The following is a 5,804-nucleotide window of genomic DNA, read 5'->3' as shown; positions in this document are numbered from 1 at the left end:
AGATATGAAGAAAGTGGTCGGTTTAGGCAAGAGTCATAGGCTACTTGTTCCTCATGCATGATAATTTCAGACTTCTAGAAGATTTCAATAATGAAGAGAAATGAGTGGGATTTTTGGCCATTGACACTTGGCAAGCATGCATGTAATTTCAAGGTTTAAGAAGATTATAATGATAAGATGAACTTAGGGTTTCGGCCATAGCAAGGGGTACTGCTACTTGTCCTTCATGCATGAGAGTTTCTTGGGCTCCCAATGGGAGCAATGATAAGAGGAAGACAAATGGGTATTTCGGCTAGGACAAGAAGAAAGGGATGCCACTTGGTGCCCATGCATGGAAGGAGACAACAACTCTTCAAATTCTGCAGTAGAATAATGAAGAGAGAGTGAAAATGAGTGGAATTAAGAGGGCCTTTAAATAGGGGCATTTAAGGTCAGCGCCCACACACTTACTAGAGGGGTAATCAAAGGCTATTTGGTATTTTTTAGATTTCTTTTCTCTCTTTATATTACCTCTCTATCTCACCCACCCTACGAAGAACCAAACATCATTTTCTCTCCTTCCAGATGCATATTTCGTGCAAGCACAAAGGGAAGATTCAAGAAAACTTTGTTGGAAATTATTAGCACGCTTGCTTGAACATTGTAAAAATACTTTTTGGAGCTTCGTAAGTTAGCCTCTAACTTACTATTAGATAATATATTTATATTTTTATGTAAACTTTGCGTTTGGTTACTTGTTTTAGTTAATAAAATATTATTTTTATTACATGCTATGATTGATTTATACCTTGTATGTTCATATGACACTTGTTGGGATTTTCGATTGAAATGACGTATTTGGGGCCTTCTTTGAAAAAGATACATATGTGATATTGAAGTCTTTATGTGTTTTATTCATGTTATATATCTAAATGTTCTAATTATTTCAAGTCATTTATGCGATGCATTCTTTGCATAAATACGTGACATTGTTACATGAAAAACTGCATATTTTTTTTTTTTTATCACAAGTACATATCACATGATTTTGGATTGTGCATTAAAAGAAAAAGGTTTTGTCACAACCTAAAATGCTAAAATGAGAGAATATCTTAGTGGAGCTTCTCTGTCCACTTTGGAGTGCCTAAATTGGAGTGATAACCCCCTAAGTTGACGAAGTACAACCAATGGATTTCGAATGATTCTTTTTAAAGAATTCTGGAGTGAAATAGCTGTACCTAATTCTAATGGGTGCAAAACATTGAAAATATGGTGAAGGTGAATTGCGTATTATCATATCATATTGTAAATACGGTGAAGGTGAATTGTGAACTACCGCATCATATTGAATTGAACGTACGCACAACTAGTTAAAGGACCGATAATATGATGTGGTAACTAATAGGGAGCTCACGATGCTGAGAGAGTCATGAGGCACTACAAGAAATGAGGAGTCCACCCACATTGTTATATTGAAAAGATTACAAGAGATTGATAAGAAATGATACTTATTTACGTGGTTATATTGTTACTTTGTTACATGGTTACAAGTTTGTTATTCTTTTGAGAAAGAATCTAGATAGGAGAAAAATGTGTTTTTTCAAAATTCATATTCATGCTCATGCATCATGTTCATGGTTTACCTTACACATGCTTATGTTATCTTTGTGTATGTTTATTATTTAACTTGCTAAGATTTTTTGAAATCTCATTGTGGTATTTTCTACTACCATTTTTCTCGAAATGTAGAAGTTGTGACAGGTCTAGAAGACAATAATGAGGAAGCGCAAGCGTAAGGATCCGTCAATAATTAAGGAAGAATTTAGGGATGAGGATCCCAGAAGGGCCCATGGGAGCTTGACCATGATAGTAGGAATATTAGAATGAGTCAAGGAACTCCAAAGGATACTAAATCAGAAGGAAAAAATGGAATGAAACAATGTTAGATGGTTCTTTTGAGATAATGGTTGAGGTTTAGACCCCTTTGCATTGTGTTAGAAGATTCTTGAACTAATTTACTTTGGGATTGTTAGTATTTAGTTTGGTATCATATTGAAATTGTTCAAATCTTTTGTTAGTTTGAATTTTTCTGTTGCGATTATTGCATACTATTAAAAACATGTTAGATGCATTACATGTTAACTGTCATGAATGAGGAATATGTGAACTTATATTAAATGTCCTAACATTTTAATCTCTATTAAATCCCAAGCGAGGTCTGGAAGCGTCACATTTTGATTATGCATATTGGACTTCTTAGATAAAGAGTCAATTAATAGCTAACAAAGAATTAATTGAGATCAAGTTTTTGATAGGCAAGCATGCCAATTCTACAGTTCTTACTTCTTAAATGTCGAAATTCTTTTGATAATGTACTCAGGAAATTATATTAAATATTTAATAATGTTAACTTATGATCAAGTCCAATTCCCTAGATGCAATGGTAATTTTATTTCACTTTTCTGATAATATGTATATAAGAGGATAGGAAGTGATAGATCAAGTAGATATAATTTTTAATTTGCAGTATATTCAAGTATATATATGAATTCACAATAAAAGGATAATTGCATTGTCGATCTTAGCTAAATAAATGGAAAATTAGTAAGGATCACGTACGCGCGCGCGCGAGAGAGAGAGAGAGAAGAAGAGGTGGGGGGGTTTGGGACATTTAACCATGCTGATACAACAGGGGACCATACCGCTCGTGATAACCCAACACTTGAATGACCTCATTCTTCATCCATATCTATATCTTTTTTTTTTTTGATAGGAACTAACATTTTCATTGGAGATAAAACGATTACAGACATTTATCAAGCCATAAGGCTTGAGAAAGAAAGTCTGGAACACTATCCCACCACATATCAATATCTTCAACTCTCCAAGCATTTCTAGCAAGTAGATGAGCAGCTCTATTGCCCTCTCTATAAACATGAACAAAGGAAACACTTGAAAAAAAATTACATAAACGTTTCACTTCTGAAAACAGATTGCCTAGCAGAGAATGTGACATATTTTCCTGTTGCAAAGCTTGAACAAGGAGCAAGCAATCACTTTCCACCTCAAGAGCCGAGATACCCATAGAAATGCACAGCTGCATGCCACGGAATACAGCCAGGAGCTCCACGGTTTCAGGGTCTTCTAATGCTAGCTCAATTTTTGAAACAGCCATAAGAACCTGTCCAGCGGAATCACGTAGTATAGCACCAATACCAGCTTTATGAGAATCTGAAAAAATGGCACCATCAGTATTAAGTTTGAGTACTCCTACTGGGGGGGCTTTCCAACTAAAGTGAGACCGGGCTTGCATCCGAGATTTAATCACCACAGATTTATAACTATGGAGCATACCCAATGAATGAGAGATGACATGAGAAGGAGAGAGGATTTTTTGATCAAATTCCAGTTTATTCCTCCTAAACCAGAAACCCCATGCAAAACAGAAAAATCTTGCCAAAATAGACAAATCTTGTGCAGCAACAAATTTCATAGCCAACTCAAGAAAGCTACTAGGACTAGAATTATGTAACATTGGGAAAAACTGAGCCCAAGAAGCTTGCACCTGATTGCAAGTGAAGACAGCATGCAGAAAATCTTCTTCCGGGGAGGAATAGAAACTGCAGCAAGCATCCTGAAGAACCTGTTTCTGCATCAGCTTAGCTTTAGAAGGAAGGCTGTCCATACAAGCTCTCCAAGCAAAAACTTTAATTTTATTTGGCACCGGCATCTTCCATAAAGCTTTCCATAACTTCTGCTGAGGTATTACATTAGAGGATTCTGAAATTTCAAGCCGAGAGAGGTTCATAATCAGCCTATAGCAGCTTTTAACCGAGAACAGCCCATTTCTTTCAAAATTCCAGATAAGTTTATCCGCTGTACCACTCGGAAAGACCATAATTTTCATGATCTCACACACTAAACTTGGATTGAAGAGAGTTCTTAGTTTTTGAGTATCCCATCCCATATTATCCACCTGAAAAACCGATGCCACAACATCCTCTCTGTGAGTCTCGAGATCCCCATGTTCTGAAGCTAAGTTTTGATGACCTGGCAGCCATCTATCATGCCATAAATTAACCTTTTGCCCATCCCCAATCCTCCAAATACAACCCTCATTCAGCCAACGCTTCGCCTCCCAAATACTCCTCCATGTATAGGATGGACAATGCCCCAAATTGGATTCTAAAAAACTAGACTTAGAGAAATACCGAGCTTTGAGGAGTTTATGTAACACCGAATTATTATTCTGCAGTAAACGCCATCCTTGTTTAGCCAAAAGAGCCATGTTGAAAAATCTGAGATCTTTAAACCCCAATCCACCCCTAGATTTAGCTTCACACATCTTACGCCAGCTAACCCAATGAATCCTTCTTTCCTCTTTTTTTTGCCCCCACCAAAAATTAGACATGAGACCCTCTAATTCAGCACAAAAAGAAGCAGGCAATAAGAAGCAACTCATTGAATAAGTTGGAATCGAGAGTGCTACAGCCTTGAGTAATATCTCCTTTCCCCCTTGAGACAATAATTTTTCCTTCCAACTTTGCAATTTTTGCCAAACCCGTTGCTTTATAGATTGAAAAGCCCTGGTTTTTGATCTACCCACTATTGGAGGCAATCCAAGATACTTCTCATACTGCTGGATATCCCCATTACCCCACAAAGAACGAATCTCTTGCTGTAACTCGTGGCTGACATTGTTACTAAACACCATAGATGTTTTTTCCATATTAATTTTCTGCCCAGAAACGAGTTCATACACATTTAACACCTCCTGAACCCTTTTATTCTCTTCAACATCCGCCTTACAAAAAATGACACTATCATCCGCAAAGAGCAAATGATTAATGTTAGGAGCATTTCTGCAAATTTTCAGCCCAGAAACATCCTTTCTAACCCCAGCAGCATTCAGCAAGGAAGAGAGGCCTTCAGTACAAAAGAGGAAAAGATAGGGGGATAGAGGATCCCCTTGTCTCAACCCCCGAGTAGGAATAATAGGCCCTTTTGGAACACCGTTAACCAAAACAGAAAAAGAAACTGTTTTGACACAATACATCACTAAAGAAATAAAGCTCGGCTGAAATCCCATAACTTCCATCACCTTTTGAATAAAACTCCATTCTACCCTATCATATGCCTTGCTCATATCTAACTTCAAGGACATATAACCTTGACGCCCCGACTTCTTATGCTTTAGATAATGTATCAACTCATAAGCGATTAATACATTATCCGTAATTAAATGACCCGGAACAAAGGCACTTTGACTCTCCCCAATAATACTAGGCAAAACAGCTTTCAAGCGATTAGCAATGACTTTTGAAATAATTTTATAGGCCACATTACACAAACTAATGGGTCTATAATCAGCAACAACAGAAGGGCATTTCTTCTTAGGGATAAGGGAAATATATGTATGATTGAGAGAAGTAGGAAAAACACCTGAATTTAAAGCTTGAAGGATAGCACCCTTCATGGAAGTTCCTACCACATGCCAATATTTCTAGAAGAATGCAGGAGACATTCCATCAGGTCCTGGTGCCGAGGAGGGGTTCATTTCTGCCAATGCATTCCACACTTCCGATTCAGAAAACTGTTGGCTGAGTTCTAAATTCATTGCTGGAGTAACGCGATCAGCAAGTGCATCCAGAAAATCTGTGGAGCTTCTTGGATTAGAACTCTAAAAAAGAGCTCCAAAATAGTCTAAAAGAATATTATCACGCTGAATACCGGTTCGCCACACCCCCTCTCCATCTTTTAATTTATCCAACCTATTCTTCCTTCTTCTCTGAGAAGCTTTCATGTGAAAATATTTAGAGTTTTTA

At 37.1% G+C, this 5,804-nt stretch overlaps 1 long non-coding RNA gene across 1 annotated transcript; it reads left to right on the top strand.

The window, feature by feature from the left end:
* The first annotated feature begins 310 nt into the window (after nucleotides 1-310).
* Nucleotides 311-2,063, top strand: LOC122310669. Its single transcript, XR_006242655.1, has 2 exons — nucleotides 311-665; nucleotides 1,729-2,063. It is a non-coding gene; the product is annotated as an uncharacterized LOC122310669 (long non-coding RNA).
* The last annotated feature ends 3,741 nt before the right edge of the window (nucleotides 2,064-5,804 follow it).

This window comes from Carya illinoinensis, chromosome 5 (genome assembly GCF_018687715.1).
Source record: "Carya illinoinensis cultivar Pawnee chromosome 5, C.illinoinensisPawnee_v1, whole genome shotgun sequence".
Lineage (NCBI taxonomy): Eukaryota > Viridiplantae > Streptophyta > Magnoliopsida > Fagales > Juglandaceae > Carya > Carya illinoinensis.
This window is presented reverse-complemented; position numbering and strand designations above follow the sequence as displayed.